Below are 24,071 nucleotides of genomic sequence, written 5' to 3' on the forward strand. Positions count from 1 at the left end.
AACAAAATGATTTATTTTATATCTTTCCTTTCTAATTTTTGTACATATTGATAAACTTTATCTCTTTGCTAATTTTGTCTTATTTTCAAGCCTATACTCTCCAAGCATCTATCTGAATAATTTACTTATGTCAAGGCAACATTTACCATCTTTGGGAAGAAGCATCATATCTTTTTCATGATAGAAAGGTATTTAATATTTGTCACTTGTGGGAGGGAGGCTTAAGAAGGAGGGGATATATGTACACTTATGGCTGATTCATGCTGTTGTTGTAGGCAGAAATCAACACAACATTGTAAAGTAATTATCCTCTAATTAAAACTAAATTTTTAAAAACAAATGAAACCAGTCATAGTTTAACCAGTCAAAATATCAATTCTCTCATATACACATTTTATATTTCTAAGAACAATTTCTTAAACTTCTACCATTTACCAGTCAAGAATCACAAACAAATAATTAAAGGGCCAAAGGCAAAAATAAAGCTAATATTTATTTACCCTGGCTTATTTCATCCTTACAGTGGTAATTGTTAGAATATTAAGTCAAAATCTGTTCTCTGATTTTCAGCCGTGGATCTAATTTCTGATGCCTGAGGTGAAGGAAAACCAAATTGTTTCAAATGATGTCTAACTTGGCTTCACTGTTGATATTTCAAATGTAAACTTTAATAAATCAGTATCTAAATTTTATTTTAATAATGTTAGTGTTTTATAATATGCAAAAATAATAAAAATATAATTATGCATTTTGGTCTATAAAAGCAGATTGCAATATTATTATTGATACTCACTGCAAAATGAGTACAATTGATACTAATTTTTAGATCAAGGACCTGATGAACATAGGTAAGAAAACTGACTGTTGGAGAGGACTGATGAAATTCTCCCATTTTTTTACTGCAGGATAGTGAGATTGCAGTTTGTGGAAGAAAGCATGAATTTGCTAACAAAGTCACTCTTTTCAGTTAAAAGAAAAAGAAGTCCTCTTATATTCTTAGAGAAAATGCAGAAATGTTTGTAGAAATAGAAATCCTTCTTTTTACACACACACACACACACACACACACATTACTAAAAGGGAACTACTTGCTTTGTTGTTGTTGTTGAAATCTTGGGTGAGCCGGGTCTCTTTTTGTTTTAGGAGTGAAGGATTCGGTGGTGTGGGCTTAAGAGAATAGGTTGCTGGAAAGTTCATATGAGATCAAGTTCACCTGGAACCTGGGCGCTCCTGTGAGATCATCAGGACTCAATGTCTCAGATTCTCAGCTCTTTTCCCAACTGCAGCATCACACAGGGGAAAGAATGTTGCTATGAGGTAGTAATGTGGAGACCAATAATTTAAGGCTTTCACTCTGCTCTGTTCAAAAAGAAACTAAAATAAGCTAAAAGATGTGTCCTTTATTACAGTTTCCAGAGAACTACCAAAATTGGGCTGCATGGGACCCTTGGCTGGAGCCTCTTGCCTTAGTTAAGGGTATTACTGGCTAAGGGGGTAAAAATGCTCTCATTACCTTTTGGTGTCATCTTCCCGGGTGGTGCTAGTGGTAAAGAACACCCTGCCAATGCAGGAGATGTAAGAGATATGGGTTCGATCCCTGGATCAGGAAGATCCCCTGGAGGAGGGCATGGAATCGCACTCCTGGATTCTTGCTTAGAAAATGCCATGGACAGAGAAGGCTAGCGGGGTAAAGTTCATAGCATCGCAAAGAGTCAGGACAGGACAGAAGCAATTTAGCATGCATATATGGCCGTCCATCCTCAAAGTCAGAGGTGAAGTGAAGTCTGCAAAACTGGAATGACGTCTACACAACTGGCATGAGAATGACTTAGAAATGTTGTTTACTCAAGGAAAATCACAGTGCTTTCATAAGAGTGTGAAGGATTTAAACAAAGGCAAGTAAGAAAAACGTTCACTATAACTCCTTTTATTGAGTCTTTAAAAAGGATGTGATGCTGGGAGAAATTAGGAAGCTTGCTTAAAGTCCCACCACTTGCCATGGCTAGAATCCTCACGCCAGCCCACAATCCAATCTCCTGGTTCTTTAGTACAATATTATATATACAATGTTATACAATGCAGGCCTGTGCTACTACTTGTGCTGAAGTTCTCATTTTTCATCAGCTTTTCTCAAATGCTATAAAGGGTAGATAAAGACACAGACTAATTAAACATCATCTTAGATGCATGGTTTTGTTTCTAGCAAGACAAAACATTTCCACAGCAACAACTAAGTAAAACAGACGATTATGTAAAAAATTGTGTTTTTCAAAACATTGTAGATTAAGAAGGCAAGATGAACAAAAATAAAAGAGAAAACTTGCTAGTTCTTGTCAGAATGTTTCTCTCCCTAGGGTCATTTGAATGAAAAGGGGGAAAACTATCTGAGAAAAGTAAGGCAGACTTACTCCAGGTGGATTAATCAGTTGGGGGAAAGAAGATATCAAATCTTGTGATGCCCATGTAGTCTGACATGCTGGGTTGGCAACTCAGTTGGATTCAGTTCATTCACTCAGTGGTGTATGACTCTTTGCGACCCCCTGGACTGTAGCACTCCAGGCTTCCCTGTCTATCACCAACTCCCGGAGCTTGCTCAATCTCATGTCCATCGAGTCGGTGATGCCATCCAACCATCTCATCCTCTGTCATCCCCTTCTCCTCCCACCTTCAATCTTTCCTAGCATCAGGGTTTTTTTCCAATGAGTGAGTTCTCCACATCAGGTGGCCAAGTTATTGGAGCTTCACCTTCAGCATCAGTCCTTCCCAAGAATATTCAGGACTGGTGAAAGGTTGCTGCTGCGAGCTGTATGTTACCCAGGATTCTTGACCTCCAGAGGAGAGGGTTTTGATCCGAGGTCAGAGATGAGACTTGATTACTTGGAGACTTTTGTGTAGCAAAGTTTTATTAAAGTATAATAGAGGTAGGGAAACTTCTGATATAGACATCAGAAGGGGACAGAAAGAGTGCCCCCTTGATAGTTTTTAGAGAGATGTTTTATGTCGGTTAGAAAGCTATTAATCAGATAAGAGAGACACATCAATGCTGAGGGAGTTTCACCAGGCCCCTCTCCCACAATATGCATTTTTGAGATAGGATGGCATGAGGTGTATCATCCCCCGGCCATAAAACATTTGACAGGAATACTGGTTTGTTGAGTCATTATCAGCCCAAGGTTTGGAAAAGAAAAGAAAAAAAAAAAAAAAGTTAGTCTTAGACAGAACCATTTTGGAGAAAGGCAGATTCTGAAGCAAATACATAGTTTCAATAACATAGCTTAAGGAAAACATTTCCATACAAAAACTGCACTGATTAACTCAAGGCAGAACCAGGTATCATCAAAGCAGAATTAAAAGAAGCCCCTTTTAATTTTGTGTAGAGAAGGAAAAAAAAAGCCTGCCACTTGGGGACCTCTGGCCTTCCTGCCTGTTACCTTCTCATTGGCCTCTTTTCTTTTAGGAATATTATGTTGCCTAGGGAAAGGGACAATGTTTCATTCATTCTGTAACTGCTTCCAAGCTGACAAGGGGCGTCGTCCCTAAACTGGTGAGGCAACACATTCTCCTAACCCTCATATTGACAGTCTGTGATCCAGAGGGCCCAAGTAGTAGTTGAAGGAAGCTGTGGCACTCATAGGAGTTTGGACAACCATTTGTAATTTAAAAGACCTCATGTGGCTAGAAACAAATCCAGCTACACAATTACAGATGCAGGAAGCCAAAAGAGAACAATCAGAGTTATTACAATTAAGATAGTTTTCCACCATGGGGAACTAGTTAATGTCTCCCAAAGTAAAGCAAAGGGGGCTTCAGGAGTATCCATAGCCTGCATCAGCATGTCCATGTGATTAGTAAAGTGAGTAACATTAGTGCTCATATCTTTTATATATGTACAATATTGGGTATGAATAATGGCACAGATTCCTCCTTGTGTGGCTGTTAGTCTATCTAAGGTCAATCTGTGTTGTAAAACCGCCTTTATAATTTGTATTTGTTCAGCATTAAGGGCTGAAATAGCTTTTTGAGAATAACCACAGCATCAACTCATAGCATAACTTCTGTAAATCCTAGAGAGGGAATAAATATTGCAGCCAAATAATCACACCAGTGAAATACAGACCTCATCCAATGAATTCTAAGGTGTGGCAACTTAGCAGGCTTCTCTGAAAGCTCTGAATATGTGAAGCCGTGAATAAAAGCTAGACCTAAGGTGAATCTCCCTATCCAGACAGGGGGATGCCACACCCATAGGTAAGAACTACATATTGAGTAGGTCCTGTTTGGAGCAAGCCAGTGTGACTGAGGGATCCAGTCTCAATCAGTGTCTAGGCAGGCAAAAGGAGGACCTGTACTGGAGTAAGAAAACACAGGAGTGATTACATTGCATATTTCTTGAGTCAAAAACCCAATTTGTTTCTAGTCATTATAATTAAGCTGTCAGCTAATTCTGGGGATGGCTCTGTTTATTCCCAGCATATGGGGGCACTAGACATTGGGTGTCCCTTTTCAGGAGTTAGCCACATGATCTCATTCCATATTTGATAAATATCAGGTTAAAAAAAAATCAGATCTAGACCTATTTGTCTTTTTATGTGCAGCAGAATAGCCATTAAACCAACATAAAGCATAATCAAAGTTAAAAGTCACATTATATCCATAGTTAAGGTACAAAGTGTTGCACCAGTCCATTTTAGGATTGTTAGATGTCATCAGATTAAGAAAAGACATCACATATGATTGTTTTTGGTGAAGGTAGTTACAGACTTGGAGAAAGTCCTTTCCCTGAAGTCCTTTCCCACCACGGGAAGCCGTCTGCCAATGAGGACAGGAGTGCTCCACAGACCCAGCAATTAGACCAACTGTGGAATGCAGCATATGAGTGAGTTCAGGACAGGAAGGCCTCTTGAGGGTCAAACAGCAGACACAGGATTTTTGTAAGCCAAAGCCGGCCCATATGGATTATCTGGTCCATCTAAAAGTGAAAAAGTAAAAGCATAGAAAATACAGACATAAAATGACCCTTACTCTGAGGGTCAGGATGCCACTTTTTAACTCGAATGTGGTACACTCATGAATCAATTCCTAGCAGCTTGACAACTGTGGGAGAAAAAAGAATAACCTGGTAAGGGCCTTTCCAGAGGAGCTTGAGAGATTGCCCCCCAGACCCCAATGTCTTTATCAGGACCTCAGTTCCTGGCTCAAACAGTGGCTTGTTCGACTCAGAAGCTGAGTCACTGCCCAGAGTTCTCATAATGTCTGTTGAAAAGCTCAGAGTTGAGTTATATAGCAGTGACTGATATTTAAGAAGCCAATTGTCTGTCATCCAAATATTAACTTTGGAGTTTAAGATTCCACTCACATCATGAGAAGTCAGTACAGTAAGATTTTGCTCATTAATAAACTCAAGATCTTCAGGTACCAGTAAAAGCAATAGCAGAAATCACCCTTAGACAGTGTGGCCACCCACGTGCCACTACATCTAATATTCTACTCAGGTATCCTATAGGTTGGTGGTGAGAACCTTGGGGTTGTGTCATAACTCCCAAGGCCATACATTTCTTTCAGTGACAAACAGATTAAACTCTGACCCTATGAGCAAGCTCAAAGTAGGAGCTTTCAGGGGAGCTGTTTAAAAAGCCTTAAAAACCTTTTGAGTATCTGGAGATGAAACCAACTTGTCAGTTTGGGCTTGTTGAGTTTCAGTTATAAGTTTATATAAAGGCTGGGCAAGTTCCCCATAATCTGGAATCCAAATGTGGCAGTAGCCTGTGATGCCACCAAATCCTCTCAATGTCTTAAAGTCATAGGGAGGGGATGATTTAGTATAGAATCAATTCTTTTGGGGCCTATGGCCCTCATCCCTTCGGATATGATTAGGCCCATATATTTAACAGATTGTTGACAAAGCTGTGCCTTTTCCCTTGATGCCTTATAAATGTAGCCAGTCAAAAAGTTTAGGAAGTCTTCTGAGGCTTGTGGGCAAGCTTCTGCTGTCTTAGCACAGAGCACAATATCATCTACATAGTGTAACACTACTCTCTCAGGGCTATTAAAATTTTGTAGATCCCATGACAAACTCTGTCCAAATAAGTGAGGACTGTCACAAAACCCCTGGGGAAAAACTGTCCAGGTTAACTGAGAATCTGGCTGGGTAGGTAGCAAATAAAAATTGGCTTTTCTCTGCCAACAGTATAGAATAGAAGGCATCCATGATGGAATTCCAGTTGAGCTATTTCAAATCCTGAAAGATGATGCTGTGAAAATGCTGCACACAATATGCCAGCAAATATGGAAAACTCAACAGTGGCCATAGGATTGGAAAAGGTCAGTTTTCATTCCAATCTCAAAGAAAGGCAATGCCAAAGAATGCTCAAACTATCACACAATTTCACTCATCTCACACGCTAGGAAAGTAATGCTTAAAATTCTCCAAACCAGGCTTCAGCAATACGTGAACCGTGAACTTCCAGAGGTTCAATCTGGTTTTAGAAAAGGCAGAGGAACCAGAGATCAAACTGCCAACATCCAATGGATCATCGAAAAAGCAAGAGAGTTCCAGGAAAACAGCCATTTCTGCTTTATGGACTATGCCAAAGCCTTTGACTATGTGGATCACAATAAACTGTGGAAAATTCTGAAAGACATGGGAATACCAGACCATCTGACCTTCCTCTTGAAAAATCTGTATGCAGGTCAGGAAGCAACAGTTAGAACTGGACATGGAACAATAGACTGGTTCCAAATAGGAAAAGGAGTACATCAAGGCTGTATATTGTCAGCCTGCTTATTTAACTTATATGCAGAGTACATCATGAGAAACGCTGGGCTGGAGGAAGTGCAAGCTGGAATCAAGATTGCCGGGAGAAATATCAACAACTTCAGATATGCAGATGACACCACACTTATAGCAGAAAGTGAAGAGGAACTAAAGAGCTCTTGATGAAAGTGAAAGAGGAGAGTGAAAAAGTTGGCTTAAAGCTCAACATTCAGAAAAGTAAGATCATGGCATCCAGTCCCATAACTTCATGGCAGATAGATGGGGAAACAGTGGAAACAGTGGCTGACTTTATTTTCCTGGGCTCCAAAATCACTGCAGATGGTGACTGCAGCCATGAAATTAAAAGACGCTTACTCCTTGGAAGGAAAGTTTTGACCAACCTAGACAGCATATTAAAAAGCAGAGACATTACTTTGCCAACAAAGGTCCGTCTAGTCAAGGCTATGGTTTTTCTAGTGGTCAAGTATGGATGTGAGAGCTGGGCTATAAAGAAAGCTGAGCACTGAAGAATTGATGCTTTTGAACTGTGGTGTTGGAGAAGACTCTTGAGAATCCCTTGGACTGCAAGGAGATCCAACCAGTCCATCCTAAAGGAGATCAGTCCTGGGTGTTCATTGGAAGGTCTGATGTTGAAGCTGAAACTCCTATACTTTGGCCACCTGATGTGAAGAGCTGACTCATTGGAAAAGACCCTGATGCTGGGAAAGATTGAGGACAGGAGGAGAAGGGGACGACAGAGTATGAGATGGTTAGATGGCATCACTGACTCGATGGACATGGGTTTGGGTGGACTCAGGGAGTTGATGATGGACAGGGAGGCCTGCGTGCTGCAGTTCATGGGGTCTCAAGGAGTCAGACACGACTGAGTGACTGAACTGGACTGAACTGAACTTTAAATCAATTACTGAAAAATATTTGGTTTGTTCAGGAATTTTAGACAATAGAGTATAAGGATTGGGTACCATGGAGCGGAGGGAAGGGAACCACAGCCTCATTTACTATCTGTAAATCTTGAACTAGTTTCCATTTATCATTTGACTTTTTCACACCCCAAATAGGAGTGTTGCATGGACTATTATAAGGAATTAATAGCCCCTGCTCCTTTAAATTTTCAACGATAGGTTTTAACCCTTCTTTTATCTTAAATTTTAGAGTATACTGCTTTTGATGTGGAACTATGTGTGGGTCTTTGAGCTTGATAACGACAGGAATAGCACTTTGTGCTCAACCCACAGTTTTTCCATCAGCCCACACTCTAAGATTTACATTTTTTTTCAATTAATGGGAGAGAAATGAAGGGCTCCATTTTCATGAAAACAGAGGCATAGACCTTGCTCAGTATATCCTTCCCCAAAAGGGGTGAGGGAGACTCTGGCACAATCAGAAACTCATGTGAAAACAGCACAGAGTCTCAGTTACAGCTTAGAGGAAAACTGAAACAATAACATTTGACTGTCCAGGCAGTCCCATTGCAGTAGTGGATCAGGGAGAAAGTGGGCCAGGAGCTTCAGTAAGCACAGAGTAAGTTGCCCTGGTGTCCAAAAGGAAATCAAATGATTACCCCCCCCCCATAGTTATTAATACCCAGGCTTCCTCAAGTGTATTTAGGATGGGATCTTGTCTGGGGACCCCCAGACAGCTTCAGTCCTGATTGTCTTGAGAGTCCAACCTCTGGGGCCCATGGCTCTGAGGGCAGTCCCTCCTCCAGTGTGGTCCTTTATAGACAAGACATGGACCCGGAGGCAGCTTAGAAGACTGAGGGCAATCCAATTTGAGGTGCCCCTCCTTCCCACAGTAACAGTAAATCCATCTCTTTCCACCAGGGTCCCTCTGGGCACTTTTCTCAGGTTGTCTCAGAATGTTTCTGACCACCATTATTAGGGCTTCAGTCTGTTCCTTGGTCTCTCTCTGCCTTTCCTTCTCATATTCCCTGATGTAATAAACTGTCTGAGCCAGTTGCAATAAATTATCTAAAGACTGATTTTGTCAAGACACCTGTTTTAGTAGCTTACGCTGGATATTTGAAGCCAGCTGAGTGAGAAACTTATCATTTAAAGTCACTCTTCCCTCTTCACTTTCAGGACCAAACTCAGTGAGTCTGTGAATGGCTTCTTGCAGTCTATCTAAGAAATTACCAGGTGCTTCCATCACTTCCTGTTCTATGTTTGCCAGTTTGGCGTAGTTTGAAGTCTTAGCATGTGCTCGCATGTGTCCGTCAAGAATACATCTGGCAAAATGACTCTGATCTCATCTTTTTTTAGCTGTGTTATAGTCCCAGTTCAGTTCAGTTAAGTTTCTCAGTCATGTTTGACTCTTTGAGACCCCACGGACTGCATCTCGACAGGCATCCCTGTCCATCACCAGTTCACAGAGTATACTAACTCATGTCCATTGACATGGGGATGCTATTCAACACTATCATCCTCTTTCATCCCCTTCTCCTCCTGCCTTCAATCTTTCCAGCATCAGGGTCTTTTCAAATGAGTCAGTTATTCACATCAGGTGCCTGAAGCACTGGAGTTTCAGCTTCACATCAGTCCTTCCAATGAATATTAAGGATTGATTTCCTTTAGGATGGACTGGTTGGATCTCCTTACAGTCTATTGGAGTTTCAAAAGTCTTCTTCAACACCATAATTCAAATGCATCAATTTTTCTGCACTCAGCTTTCTTTATAGTCCAATTCTCACATCCATACATGACTACTGGAAAAAAACATAGCTTTGACTAGATGGACATTTGTTGGCAAAGTAATGTCTCTGCATTTTAATATGCTGAGTTGGTCTTAACTTTTCTTCCAAGGAGCAAGTATCTTTTAAATTCATGACTGCAGTAACCATCTGCAGTGATTTTGGAGTGAAAAAAAAAAGTTTCTCACTGTTTCCATTGTTTTCCCATCTATTTGCCATGGAGTGATGGGACCAAATGCCATGATCTTAGTTTTGTGAATGTTGACTTTTAAGCCAAATTTTTCATTCACCTCTTTCACTTTCATCAAGTGGCTCTTTAGTTCCTCTTCATTTTCTGTCATAAGGGAGGTGCCATTTGCATATCTGAGTTTATTGATAGTTCTCCTGGCAATCTTGATTCCAGCTTGTGCTTCATCCTTCCAAGCATTTCTCATGATGTACTCTGCATATAAGTTAAATAAGCAAGATGACAATATACAGCCTTGATACTCCTTTCCTAATTTGGAACCAGTCTGTCATTCCATGTCCACTTCTAACTGTTGCTTCCTGATCTGCATACAGTTTTCTCAGGTGGCAGGTCAGGTGATCTGGTATTCCCATCTCTTGAAGAATATTCCACAGTTTGTTGTAATCCACACAGTCAAAGGCTTTGTCATAGTCAATAAAGCAGAAATAGATGTTTTTCTGGAACTCTCTTGCTTTTTTGATGATCCATTGGATGTTGGCAATTTGATCTCTGGTTCCTCTGCCTTTTCTAAACCCAGTTTGAACATCTGCAAGTTCACGGTTCATGTTCTGTTGAAGCCTGACTTGGAGAATTTTGAGCATTACTTTGTTAGTGTGTCAAATGAGTGTCATTGTGTAGTAGTTTGAGTAGTCTTTGGCATTGCCCTTTTTGTGACCGCAATGAAAACTGACATTTTCCAGTCCTGTGGCCACTGCTGAGTTTTCCAGATTTGCTGGCATATTGAGTGCAGCACTTTCACAGCATCATCTTTTAGGATTGGAAATAGCTCAACTGGAATTCCATCACCTCCACTAGCTTTGTTGATAGTGATGCTTCCTAGGCCCACTTGACTTCACATCCCAGGATGCCTGTCTCTAGGTGAATGATTGCACCATCATGATGATCTGGGTAGTGAAGATCCTTTTTGTATAGTCCCTCTGTGTGTTCTTGCCACCTCTTAATATCTTCTGCTTCTGTTAGATCCATACCATTTCTGTCCTTTATTGAGCCCATTCTTGCATGAAATTTTACCTTGGTATCTCTAATTTTCTTGAAGAGATCTCTAGTCTTTCCCCTTCTATTGTTTTCCTCTATTTCTTTGCATTGATTGCTGAGGAAGGCTTTCTTATCTTTCCTTGCTATTCTTTGGAACTCTGCATTCAGATGGATATATCGTTCTTTTCTCCTTTATCTTTCACTTCTCTTCTTTTCACAGCTATTTGTAAGTCCTCCTCAGACAACCGTTTTGACTTTTTGCATTTCCTTTTCTTTTGGACTGTCTTGATCCCTGCCTCCTGTACAATGCCATGAACCTCTGTCAATAGTTCTTCAGGCACTCTGTCTATGAGGTTTAATACCTTGAATTGATTTCTCACCTCCACTGTATAATCATAAGGGATTTGATTAATTCATACCTGAATGGTCTAGTGGTTTTTCCCTACTTTGTTCAGTTTAAGTCTGAATTTGGCAATAAGGTGTTCATGATCTGAGCCAGCGTCAGCTCCTGGTCTTGTTTTTGCTGACTGTATAGAGCTTCTCCATCTTTGGCTGTAAAGAATATAATCATCTGATTTCGGTGTTGACCATCTGGTGATGTCCATGTGTAGAGTCTTCTCTTGTGTTGTGGGAAGAGGGTGTTTGCTGCCAGTACATTCTCTTGGCAAAACTCTATTGCCTTTGCCCTGCTTCATTGGAGGATGTCGCCATTAACCCCACCATAGCACACCCAGAACTTCCACAGGACTGGTAATCAGACTCTTGGAGGGCAGAAACAGAACCTTGTGAACACCAGGACCCGGGAGAAAGGAGCAGTGACCCCACAAGAGACTGACCCAAACTAGCCTGTGAGTGTCCATGAGTCTCCAGCAGAAGCGTGGGTTGGAAGTGGCCTGGTACAGGGTTGGGAACACCTAGTGTAGCGGTGTGTGCATGGGACCTTCTGAAGGAGGTCACCATTATCTTCATTACCTCCACCATAGTTTGGCCCCAGGGAAATAACAGCTAGGGAACTCAGCCCCACCATCAATAGAAAATTCGATTAAAGGCCCAGTTTCCCCATCAGTCAGTCTCTCCCATCAGGAAACTTCCACTAGCTTCTTATCCTTCTCCATCAGAGGGAAGACAGACTGAAAATCACAGTCACAGACAACTAACTAATCTGATCGCATGGACCACAGCCTTGTCTAACTCAATGAAACTATGAGCCATGCCCTGTAGGGCCACCCGAGACACCCAAGGGTCATGGTGGAGAGTTCTGACAAAATGTGGTCCACTGGAGAAGGGAATGGAAAACCACTTCAGTATTCTTGCCTTGAGAACCCCATGAACATTATGAAAAGGCAAAAAGATAGGACACTGAAAGATGAACTCCCTAGGTCAGTAGGTGCCCAATATGCTACTTGAAATCAGTGGAGAAATAACTCCAGAAGGAATGAAGAGGCAGAGCCAAAGCAAAAATAATACCCAGTTGTGGATGTGACTGGTGATGGAAGTAATGCCCCATGCTGTAAAGAGCAATATTGCATAGGAACTTGGAATATTATGTCCATGAATCAAGGCAAATTGGAGGTGGTCAAACAGGAGAGGACGAGTGAACATCACCATTTTAGGAATCAGCGAACTACAATAGACTGGAATGGGTGAATTTAACTCAGATGACCACTATATCTACTACTGTGGACAAGAATCCCTTAGAAGAAATGGAGTAGCCATCATAGTCAACAAAAGAGTCTGAAATGCAGTACTTGGATCCAATATTGAGAATGACAGAATGATCTCTGTTCATTTCTAAGGCAAACCATTCAATATCACAGTAACCCAAGTCTATGCCCTGAGCAGTAATGCTGAAGAAGCTGAAGTTGAATGGTTCTATCAAGACCTACAAGACCCAAGACCTTCTAGAAGTAACACCCCCCCCCCAAAAAAAATGTCCTTTTCATTATAGTAGACTGGGATGCAAAAGTTTTAGTCCCAGTCTGGTTCTATAGCTTTGACTGCCTGATTCCCTGTAGGGAGGATGCCCATCTTGTCCTCTCTCTTTCCTGCTGATTCATTACCAAACCATTCATATCCATAGACAATAGCTTTCTCCAAAACTCGAGTTTCTTAGTTAGGAGTTAGAATTTGCCCCAAGGTATACATCACATCCTTCCAAGTAAGATCATAAAACAGAGTAACACCCTTAAAGCTTCTAATATTTTTTTCTGGGCCCTCCAAATAGTCTCCCAGATCTTCCTTGCTTCTTTATATTTCTTGATTAAAAAAAAAGAGCTCAGTAACTGTCATGGATTGATCCTCCCCCCAACCCACCCCTTGGTGGGTGCTTCATGGAGAGGCAACAGCTTGTGTGGCTGTTCCTCAGCCTCTCTGGCTGCCCTTCACATATGATCCCAGAGATAGATTGCAGAAACCTGTTTTTCCTTATCTCTTTGTCTACTGTTCTCCATTTCATCCTGTATTTCACCCTTAGTTTTAGCTGTCTGAGCTTCCCTTACTTTGATCGTCTGATTCTGAATTAAAACCAGAGTGTGAGTTTCTACCAAGACCAAGGCAATGCCCTCCTGAGGGGTGCCTTGACTTTCAGTTTGCTCATTTGGAAGCCCCAGATATGGGGCAAAGTAGGAGGAGAGGAGGGAACTGAACGTTTCACACCCAAATCTATACCCTTAGAACATAAATTTGGCATGTCTCACAGAGACAGAAGGAAAAAAAAAAAAAAGGCAACAAACATGCTACTTCTACCCATTTCCATTGTTGTTTACAAAACCAGTCTAATTGTAAGACAGTATTATAATTAAGAGACTCTGCTACCGGCCATTGTCGCCATCCTCCAATGGATACCATGCCCATGCAGTATCACATAGGAAGATTAGGTGTGTCTTCTTTAAGCTCTGAGGGTCAAATCTATCTGTTTTTCAGGATACAGTTTAAAAGAATGAGTCTGGAATTGTTAGCTCCCATCTGTAAGAAAGAAAAAAGCAGAGACCAGCGCCTTTTTTTCTACAGGAGATAACTGTCCCTGCTCTAGATGGGGGTGGAGACAGGCCTTCCATCCAAGCTTCCTTCCCTGGCCAGAGTTAACATGTCTCTTAGTGATGCAGGTATCCCTCTACTGTTCTTCCCCGTTCTACCACCAAGGCAGAATGGAGATGCACCAGGGGTAGACCTGGTGGCATCCCAGATTGATGTCCAATTCCTCACCATTAAACTCTTTGCCTGATTTCTGCTCCCCTTCTGATGCCACCCGGAGTGCAACAGAGTAGCCTTCTGGAATGCCTCCCAAGCTAAAACTGCCAGGGGAAACATCTGTCTTCTCTGTGCCCGTGCACAGTACTGAGTATATTCCTGACTACAATAAAACTGAGAAATATAAAAGGTCAAACATAAAGCCAAGATGTCCCTTCCGAGTGTCACCACACCAGTATATGTGATAGCAAAAGAGGTAGTGAAGGGCTATCCAGCGAAGAAAAAGTGATTTCGTCCTCGAGCTATTAGAGCCAATCATTTCAAAACCACTGGAGAGCCTCCTCTGGTCCGCTAAGAGCTAGTGTTACCAAAGGAAGAAGCCCGTTACACTTCCAAACTGACCAGATCAGGGAATTCCCAATATGCGTCCTCAAAAACCTCATGATCACCAGCCTTGCTCCTATCCACAGAGGTGGGAGGCACAGCCATTAAAAAGACTCACTTTCAGGTTACTAGCCCCTGAGGCAGGCAGCCAGGAGAGCAACTTCTAGACTGAGAGATGTTCTTGGAGCTAGAGCTCCACCTAGCTACTGAACAATGTGCTCTTACCTGTAGTGCATGCTATGACAACCAAGGGACTGCAAGTCCCTTGAAAGTCTGTGATCTGACAGGTTTGGTTAAAAGTGAAAGTGAAAGTGGAGTCGCTTAGTCATGTCCGACTCTTTGCGACCCCGTGGACTGTAGCCTACCAGGCTCCTCCGTCCGTGGGATTCTCCAGGCAAGAGTACTGGAGTGGGTTGCCATTTCCTTCTCCAGGGGATCTTCTCAACCCAGGGATCGAACCCAGGTCTCCCATATTGCAGGCAGACGCTTTAACCTCTGAGCCTTAGTAGTTCTAATTCCTCAGGCAGTTACATAATGGTCAAAGAGACCGGTAAAAGGTGACAGAGAAAGGAATGTTCAGTCCACATGCTTCGCTCATTTCTGGCCGTTCCCCTCGCAGGGACGTTGGGTGCCTCTTGGCATTGTCAGGTCAGTATAAACCCCCAACAAAGCTCCCCTTGGGGCTGCCTTCAATCATTACAAGGCGCCGCAAAATCACAAAGCAGGGTTCAGTGCTTGCTTTGTGGCCAGTTCCACAGACCTTTCTTGCTGCTTTCACACACACACAGGCACACCATAGAGTGAGTATAGGACAGCAGAAAACGTGTTTACTAGGAGAGCAAAGAACTAGAGCTCCAAGTACCCTTACCTTGTCTTGAAAATCCCAGATGAGCCCCCAAGATGAAAGGTTGCTGCTGCAAGCCATATGTTATGGCAAGATTTGTGACCTCTGGAGAAGAAGATTTCAGTGCAGGGTCAGAGACAAGGCTTGACTACTTGGAGATTTTTGTGTAGCAAAGTTTTGTTAAAGTATCTTAGAGCTAGGGAAAGCTTCTGACATAGACATCAGAAGGGGACAGAAAGAGTGCCCCCTTGATAGTTTTTAGAGAGGTGTTTTATGTCTGTTAGAAAGCTATTAATCAAATAAGAGAGACACCTCAAGGCTGAGGGAGTTTCACCAGCCCGCTCTCCCACAATATGCATTTTGAGATAGGATGGCATGAGGTGTATCATCCCCTGGCCATAAAACATTTGACAGAAATACTGGTTTGTTGAGCCATTATCAGCCCAAGGTTTGAGAAAAGAAAAAAAGTTAGTCTTAGGCAGAACCATTTTGAAAGAAGGCAGATTCTGAAGCAAATAAATAGTTTTAATAATACAGCTTAAGTAAAACAATTGCATATGGAAAATGCATTGGCTAGCTCAAGGCAGAACCAGGTGTCATCAACAGAATTAAAAGAAGCCTCTTTTAATTTTGTGTAGAGAAGGAAAAAAAAATAATCTTCCAGTGCAATTTATTTCCTCCTGCTGCTTGGGGACCTCTGTCCTTCCTGCCTGTTACCCTTTCACTGATCTCCTTTAGGATGGACTGGTTGGATCTCCTTGCAGTCCAAGAGACTCTCAAGAGTCTTCTCCAACACCACAGTTCAAAAGCATCAATTCTTTGGTGTTTAGCTTTCTTTATTGTCCAACTCTCACATCCATACATGACCACTGGAAAAACCGTGCCTTTGACTAGATAGACCTTTGTTGACAAAGTAATGTCTGCTTCTTAATATGCTGTCTAGGTTGGTCATAACTTTTCTTCCAAGGAGCAAGTGTCTTTTAACTTCATGGCTGCAGTCACCATCTGCAATGATTTTGGAGCCCCCAAAATAAAGTCAGCTACTGTTTCCACTGTTTCCCCATCTATTTGCCATGAAGTGATGGGACCGGATGCCATGGTTTTAGTTTTTTGAATCATTGAATTTTAAGTTGGCTTTTTCACTCTCCTCTTTTACTTTCATCAAGAGGCTCTTTAGTTCTTCTAAAGGGCTGGCAACTAGAAGAGCTCTAAGTTCATGGCTGCTTTCCTCAAAGGACATTTCTAAATGCTCAGATGATGATATGGCAGGCTGTGAAGACAGGGTGGTCTGGACAGCCAAATTGAGCCCTGTAGCTTAAGTACCATTTGGGAGGCAAAGTCTCAATAGATGACCTGTAATAAACACACCATATATCTTGTCCTGGAGACCTTAGAGAAGAGAAGCAGGCTAAATCTAACTGAAAAGGCAACCCAGTCCTGATCTAGATCAAAGAATGATTGAATTAAGGCGACAGCCCTTCCCTGTCTGTTTAACAGAGAAAAAGGCAAACCTTCTCAAGGACACCAATTTTAGAGCTAGTCTATATAGTTTTTTTATATTAAATATCTAGAATAAAATACTTTATTTTGATACATAGTATCTATAAGATCTATAATTTTTGTATTATAATTATGCTTTATATTTGATTTAGTAAATAGCTAAATGATTGCTTATATAATCAAATAATTTGAATATTACATTTCATAGCATTATATATGATCAATGCTGCTGCTGCTTGTTCCCAAAGTCATGTCCAACTCTTTGCCACCCCTGTAAGATTCCTCTGTCAATAGGATTTTCCAGGAAAGAATACTGGAGTGGGTTGCCATTTCCTCCTCCAAGGGATCTTCCCAACCCAGGGACTAAACTTGTGTCTCCTTTGTCTCCTGCATTGGCAGGCAGATTCTTTACCATGGAGCCACCTGGGAAGCTCATATATAATCAATAATCAGCTCATTGATTTGTATATGTAATAATTTATATATTATATTAATATAATATATCTAATTCAAAGATTCATAAATATGTGATTTTCTTCCTTTTTTATTGAGAAACTCTTCTAAGTTTTTTCCTCTGATTCTTCCTTATCTTCTCAACCACTAAGTATTGGAATGTCCCTAATACTCAGTCCTATAAACTATCCACTTTTTCTCTGTACTCATTCTTTTTGTGATCTTATCCATTCTCTTGTCATTAAATACCATGTGAACTGATAACAGTGGAAGAGGGATTCACCTCTCATATGTTTAGGCTGACATATGCAACTGTATACTCAAATTTATCACTTAGATATCTAAACACAAAGCAACTTAAAACATCCCTAAGCAGACTTCTGATTTCCACTCATAACTTTCTTTCTCTACATTCTTTATTTTAGAAAATGCAATCCCCTCTTTCCAAGTGGCAAAACCCTTTCTCAATACCAGATTTCCAATCCAATAGCAAACACTATTTGGTTTGTCTTCAACATATATTAAAATATGGTCACATCATTTCACTCATCCTCAGGCTTCCCTGGTGGCTCAGTGGTAAAGAATTTACCTGCCAATTTAGGAGATTTGGGCTTGATCCCTGGATAGGGAAGGTCCCCTGGAGGAGAAAATGGTAACCCACTCCAGAATTTTGCCTGGGAAATCCCATGAACAGAGGAGCCTGGCGGGCTACAATCCATAGGGTCACAAAGAGTCAGACATGACTGAGCATACATGCACACACTTCAAACCGTAATTATCTCTCACCTGGAGCCTCACTTTAGTTGCAACTGTTTTGCGAGATTACACACTTGTCCTCCAGCAACCTATTCTCATCATGGGGCCCAACGGAGAAACTGTCCACAACACTCTTTAAACCCTCGACCCTGTGATGAATTTCCATCCCATTCAAAGAAGAGCTAAAATCCTCACAGTGATATACAATCTATTTCTCTGTACCTCTCTGAGCTCATTCCTTGGCACTCATATCCTCATGCATTTCCTGCAGCTGAACTTGTTGGTTATACCTGAAATGTCTTATCCCTGCCCACATGGTTTTGCACTTGCTACTGCTGGTGCTTGGAATACTCTTCCTACAAACACCACTTTGGACAGTTCCCTCACTTCTTTCATCAAATACCACAGAAGTGAAAATTTTTCTTATGATCATGTTGGAAAATGACACTCTCCCCTGTATTTATTCTACCACTCTTTTGTGCTCTAGATTTTCCCCACAAACCAATAAATACCACACACACTCACACACACATGCGTTTCACTTATGTATTGGATTACTGTTTTTCTACCACTACTAGAATAGGACTGGATGAGGATAGGCTATTGTTTGCTCTCCTTTGTTTATTGTTATAGTGCAATTACTCACGACATGATAGCTACTCCATAAATAACAGTTGAATAAACAGTTATGAGTATGGTTAATGTTTCTTTCACAAAGTCTGATGTTATGACCTGATGTTCTCTTTTTTGGAATGATATATTTATTCAATAGCAATTCAAAGAGTGTTGGAATTATGATAAAATAAAGATATTGTTTATATTATACATTTAAATCTTTTGCATAATGCACCATTGAGAAAAGAACACTCAGTGCTCCTACACACACATATAAAATATACACAGATTAACTTAGGTAGGTAGTAACAGGAAGGCAGATATGTTTGTAGTCAAAATTACTGATCCTTTTATTGAATCTTGCAAACAGAGTTAGACTAGGAAGAAAATGGAAAGAACATCTGATACCCATTATTAGATACTCATTTAACAGTTCTGGGAAATAGCAATTCTCATTCACATTTTCTGTTATTATCCTAAAAGTGGGCCTGTCTGACAATTCAGTCATGGGGAGACATGTTTTGATCAAGTCTGTTGCTTTTCCTTTCAGAATGAACTACATAATGCACCTGTGTAACTTCACTTCTTAATCGGATCAGTAAGATTGCACTGAAACTGAGTTTAATGCTGCTATAAGTTGAGGATTGCTTGAAAAACTACCCTAGTCCCTTTTCTTTGTTAAAAGAATACAAGAGATAACACTAACGTTTCTGTCCCCTAAATTTAGTAAAATTTGGCAAAACATTAAGCAATATAATTTTCTGCTCTTTCATTGGCTTTGGTATACATTTTCATAGGTAAAATCATCAAATATACATGCATATGTATATATTTGTATATGTATATTTGTATATGTGTATTTATGCATATGTATATGTGTATATAATATGTATGTATAAATTTTGCTGTGTATATATGTATATACTCAGTGAACTCCAAACTTCGGAATTTCACAGAAATTAATTTTTCTAAATCATATACTTAAAGTTTGCTGATGATAATAGCTTGCTATTTCTTTGAAAACAACATATTGATGGAAGATTAATCTCTAGACTAAATGATAGAAGATGTACAGTATTCCTTTCTCTTTGCCTATTTTTTTGTTTTTGTGCATCTCTTCATCTAGGTGTTATGCTTTTTGTTTTTCTATTGTTATAATTGGTTGGTTCTAAATCAATTATTTGAAGTAAATCATTAATAAACACATTTGTGATTTTTGCATCAATATCTTGTTCTTTGACTGCATGATATTTTTTTGTTGTTGTTGTGCTTGCTGTTGTTATTTCACGTTACCTATGGAGGCCATAGCAGAAAAATGCAGAAATACTTGGAATGATGGTAGAATTTTACGGAATTGTTCTAATGCTCTTGATATATACTCATTTAACAACTTATAAAAGATTCAGGGGAGAAAGTTTCAAGAAGAAAAGATTATATTCAGAACCACATTTATCTTCATGTAGAAACAAATGGCAACTCACTCCAGTATTCTCAGCTGGAAAATCCCATGGATGGAGGAACCTGGTAAGCTACAGTCCATGGGGTCGCAAAGAGTCAGACACGACTGAACGACTGAACGACTTCATTTTCACTTTCACTTTCAGAGACATCAAGTATACCTTCCTCTTAATTAGGAAGCAATTGTAGTTTACATCCTCTCACTTGCCTTAAGCAGATCTTTACATCAGGAAAACCATTATGTATTTTTGAAGGCTTAAGGAAATTTGAATGGAAAAGGAAGTTCAGTTCAGTTCAGTTCAGTCGCTCAGTTGAGAGGATCAAGATTGTTATTTTGTATTCGAGGAATGTATCATGATTTCAAATTGCTGGAGTCCAGCTCCGGCAGCCAGGGAAACTCCCTGAAGGGATGAACGGGGTCGGCGAATAAAAATGATGCAGTCTCTCGTTCAAAGCACTGGGCTGCATGTTTACTTTAAGCATCAGGTTTTCTTTTATACTTTTACAAAAGCATTAGGTCAGAGGTATGACATCTTCAGTTTCCCCTCACCCATGTTTACTGTCTCCATAAATCATTGTTGTCCTTCAGAGTTCCCTCTTAAGTGTCCTAGTGATGACATTGTAACTCAAGTTTGTCTCTGGGCTGTATATCACATTCCTCAGTTTATTTCTTATCTCTTTAAACCCTGTTATCCCCTAGTAACTTAAGCTCATCATCTCCTAAAAAGGCTTTTAGCTATTAGTATCTCTAAAATACCTAGTTTCCATAAGCTATAGTAAAATATGCCAACACTACAAGGTACCTTAAACTTCTAGCTTCTAACTATTCTTAATTATTCCTAACCCCTAAACTCAGGGAACTTGTTTTGCCATAAACATTCCCCTTACAGGCAGGTTTCAGATAACAATGTTTCCCATGGCCTCAGGCTGCAGCCTATGTGCTCATCCTGGAGCATTCTTTGTAAAGATCCTTGAACAGATGTCAATAGTTAACTTTATGGATTATAACATTCTTTCCAGCCAACTCAACCGGAGGAAGAAAAGGACAAGTCAGAATCACAAGACCTAACTCCTTCATCCCGGGACTGTGCCTGCGGGATGAGGAGAGGGATTTGGGGCCGTGCCTCCATTTTGTCAGTAATGCCTATCACGGCTCCCGACATCAAATGTAAGAGAAGATTATTACCACATATTCTAACTTTCTGAGGCTTTAAGTTCCACAGTGTTCATCACTCTCTCGTCAGTTTTTCAGCCTCCTTTGAGATGAATGCAATTGATTCCATCCTTCTGCAGGTAACCAACTTAATTAACATGGTCTGCTTTCAGTCTTATAAATGACAATCTATAGCACAAAGTAATTGATGTTCTTAAGTAAAACTGTAGTATGTTTCTAGTTTGTATATCTTAAATGTTACAGATACCATACTTCTGTATTATTGAACACACTGAATTTACATGTTTTTCTCAACGTATTAATTTTTGAAGGGAAGGGGTAAATAGTTTACAATCAAATATTAAGGGTTTTTTTTTTTTAGGTGTTTTCTTGTTTTAATATCTTATTTTTATTAATTTATTTTTACTTTGAGTATAATTGCTTTACAATACTGTGTTGGTTTCTGTCATACATCAACATGAATCAGCCATAGGTATAAGAAAGCACTTTCAAGAGAACTGTTTCAGAGTCTTCAAATACTATACTACACTTTCAATTAAAATGGTAAGATGTCTTGGAATTCAAAGTGCTACTAAAGAAACTGTAAAGATATATCCCTGTGTTTTGTTTTAATTTTTTTAGTGAACTATCCTTCAGGACTTTCATTTCAAAAGAAATCATTCCCTCCATTTTAAGATTGCAAAGGAAATTCTCACCATGATGACAGATAAAATACCCAGAGAAACTTAAATATTCAACTATATTTTATTAAGGTTGTTGTTTCTGTTTAGTTATACAGTTTCATAGGATTTAATCAGACTGCTCCTATCCTTAATTTTCCCATAAATAATATTACTTTACAATAAATAATAAACATATATTTCTGCTTTATTGACTATGCCAAAGCCTTTGACTGTGTGGATCACAATAAACTGTGGAAAATTCTGAAAGAGATGGGAATACCAGACCATCTGACCTGTCTCTTGAGAAACCTGTATGCAGGTCAGGAAGCAACAGCTAGAACTGGACATGGAACAATAGACTGGTTCCAAATAGGAAAAGGAGTACGTCAAGGCTGTATATTGTCACCCTGCTTATTTAACTTACATGCAGAGTACATCATGAGAAACGCTGGGCTGGAAGAAACACAAGCTGGAGTCAAGATTGCTGGGAGAAATATCAATAACCTCAGATATGCGGATGACACCACCCTTATGGCAGAAAGTGAAGAAGAACTAAAGAGCCTCTTGATGAAGGTGAAGGAGGAGAGTGAAAAAGTCGGCCTAAAGCTCAATGTTCAGAAAACTAAGATCATGGCATCTGGTCCCATCACTCCATGGGAAATAGATGGGGAAACAGTGGAAACAGTGTCAGACTTTACTTTTTTGGGCTCCAGAATCACTGCAGATGGTGACTGCAGCCATGAAATTAAAAGACGCTTACTCCTTGGAAGGAAGGTTATGGCCATCCTAGATGGCATGTTTAAAAGCAGAGACATTACTTTGCCAACAAAAGTCCGTCTAGTCAAGGCTATGGTTTTTCCAGTGGTCATGTATGGATGTGAGAGTTGGACGGTGAAGAAAGCTGAGCGCCAAAGAATTGATGCTTTTGAACTGTGGTGTTGGAGAAGACTCTTGAGAGTCCCTTGGACTGCAAGGAGATCCAATCAATCCATCCTAAAGGAGATCAATCCTGGGTGTTCATTGGAAGGTCTGATGTTGAAGCTGAAACTCCAATACTTTGGCCACCTCATGCAAAGGGTTGACTCATTGGAAAAGACCCTAATGCTGGGTAGGATTGGGGGCGGGAGGAGAAGGGAACGACAGAGGATGAGATGGTTGGATGGCATCACCGACTCGATGAACATGGGTTTGGGTGGACTCCGGGAGTTGGTGATGGACAGGGAGGCCTGGCGTGCTGCAGTTCATGGGGTCGCGGAGAGTCGGACACGACTGAGCGACTGAACTGAACTGAACTGAATATTACTTTTTCATGTGTAATTTTGAGGAATGGACATTTTTTCAGGGACACACATATGGTATTGCAGAAGAAATGCTTGACAATGAATTCCTGCTCTTCTTCCTTTCTATCAGTCAGTTCAGTTCAGTTGCTCAGTTGTGTCTAACTCTTTGTGACCCCATGGACTATAGCACACCAGGCTTCCCTGTCCATCACCAACTCCCCAGCCTGCTCAAACTCATGTCCATTGAGTCTGTGATGCCATCCAACCATCTCATCCTCTGTCGTCCCTTCTCCTCCTGCCCTCAATCTTTCCCAGCATGAGGGTGTTTTCCAATGAATCAGTTCTTCGCATCAGGTGACCAAAAGATTGGAGTTTCAGCAGGACTGATTTCCATTAGGACTGACTGGTTTGATCTCCTTGCAGTCCAAAGGACTCTCAAGCGTCTTCTCCAACACCACAGTTCAAAAGTATCAATTCTTCATTGCTCAGCTTTCTTTATGGTCTAGCTCTCACATCCATACATGACTACTAGAAAAACCATAGCTTTGACTAGATGGGCATTTGTTGGCAAAATAATGTCTCTGCTTATTAATATGCTGACTATGTTGGATATAGTTTTTCTTCCAAGGAACACTGTTTTTTAATTTCATGGCTGCTGTTGCCATCTACAGTGATTTGGAGTCCAGAAAAATGAAGTCTGTCAATGTTTCCATTGTTTCTTCATCTACTTACCATGAAGTGATGGGACCAGATGTCATGATCATAGTTTTTTGAATGCTGAGTTTTAAGCCAACTTTTTCACTCTCACTTTCATCAAGAGACTCTTCAGTTCTTCTTCAATTTCTGCCAGAAGGGTGGTGTCATCTGTGTATCTGAGGTTATTGATATTTCTCCCAGCAATCTTGATTCCAGCTTGTGCTTCATCCATCCTGGCATTTCACATGATGTACTCTGCATAAGTTAAATAAGTAGGGTGACAATATATAGCCTTGATGTACTCCTTTCCCAATTTGGAACCAGCCCATTGTTCCATGTGCGTTGTTTTTTTTTTTGTTTTTTTTTCTTTTCCT

Source organism: Giraffa tippelskirchi, chromosome 12 (genome assembly GCF_054371585.1).
Source record: "Giraffa tippelskirchi isolate mGirTip1 chromosome 12, T2T-mGirTip1v1.2.pri, whole genome shotgun sequence".
In the NCBI taxonomy this organism is placed as follows: Eukaryota; Metazoa; Chordata; class Mammalia; order Artiodactyla; family Giraffidae; genus Giraffa; species Giraffa tippelskirchi.